Genomic DNA, 1511 nt, shown 5'->3' on the forward strand with positions numbered 1-1511 from the left:
GCCTGTAGTCTCAGCTACTTGGGAGGCTGAGGCAAGAGAATAGCTTAAGCCCAAGAGTTTGAGGTTGCTGTGAGCTGTGATGTCACAGCACTATACCGAGGGCAACCTAATAAGATTCTGTCTAAAAAAAAAAAAGATATGACCGTTTGGTTTTGTTGTTTCATTCATTCCTGCTCTTGTCTTTATAACTTTTTTTTTTAAAGCAATAACCACATGACTATAATTTATTCTTTCGTTTTTTGAGAAGGGGGTCTCACTATGCTGTACTTACTGACTGTACTGTAGGCTGGTCTCAAGTACCTAGGCTCAAGTGATCCTCACACCTCAGCTTCCCTAGTTCCTGGACTACAGGTACATGCCACTATGTCTAACACTGTTATCTTTATAACTTCTATTTCCTCTATGTAACCTGTTGCTCTCTAACTTCTTCAGTTCAAATTTTTCTTTCTTTCTTTCTTTTTTTTTAAAATTTGAGACAGAGTCTCACTATGTCACCTATGTCACCATAACTTTGAACTCCTGGGCTCAAGTGGTCCTCCACCTCAGCCTCCTGAGCTGCTGGGACTATAGGTATGTGCCACCATTCCTGGATAATTTTTTATGTTTTTCTAGAGATGAGGGTCTTGACATTTTACACAGGCTTACCGCGAACTCCTGGTCTCCCAAAAGGCTAGGTTTATAGGTATGAGCCACCACATGTCATCATTATTTTCCTTTTTCTATGTCCTATCTTTTAGGTATAGCTCTCATATACAGGGTGGCCATAAATTGCACATGAACTTTAAGGTCACCTTGAATAATAATTACATTTTTAAACATAGACTATCTGAGAGTATGCTTATCAGGTGAGCTGGTTTATAGTTTACTTTTAATTTTCTGCAATTGAAAATTTGCTGTTTGCTCTTTTGACCTCAGCTATGCTGCTTATCAAACTGCCTCCAATGTTTCTAGGTGCTCCTGCAAAAAAGATTTCCACTTTACCCTATGAAAAAGAAGGCCTGAGGGGGCCGTGGATACTGACAACAGACTTAACTATTTTCTACTTTTTCCATGACTTTATATACCACCTCGTCTTGATTTATAAACAAAACCTGGAAAAGCTACAAAAATACGTATTTTGTGATTTATCTAGAAATAATATTGCTGTCATTTTTTGGTGAAGAAAACTAATTTTGTATATTTTATTTCAATCTAAATAAAATGTAAATTTTGTTTATTAAAAAAAAAAAGAAAGAAAGAAAAAGGAGGCCTTAAGAGCCAGTGATCCACCCCAAGATGCTGGGTCCAACTGAATATCCCAAGAGTTACACAGAGTAAGGCAGTTCTTCACCCTTGCCTACTGACTCATGGGGTGTTTCCAAAAATCTACACCAGAGGGAATTTTTTTTTAGACAGAGCCTCAAGCTGTCCCCCTGGGTAGAGTGCCATGGCTTCACTGCTCACAGCAAACTCCAACTCCTGGGCTCAAGCGAGTCTCCTGCCTCAGCCTCCCAAGTAGCTGGGACCACAGG

General features: G+C 39.3%; 1 protein-coding gene across 1 annotated transcript in view; it reads right to left on the minus strand.

Annotated features, from left to right (window-relative positions):
• The window catches only part of POLE (DNA polymerase epsilon, catalytic subunit), a 54000-nt gene that overhangs the window by 23233 nt on the left and 29256 nt on the right, over positions 1-1511 (minus strand). The gene's annotated exons all lie outside the window — the stretch shown is intronic.

Source organism: Otolemur garnettii, unplaced genomic scaffold (assembly GCF_000181295.1).
Source record: "Otolemur garnettii isolate 467f Iridium unplaced genomic scaffold, OtoGar3 scaffold00062, whole genome shotgun sequence".
Classification (NCBI taxonomy): Eukaryota; Metazoa; Chordata; class Mammalia; order Primates; family Galagidae; genus Otolemur; species Otolemur garnettii.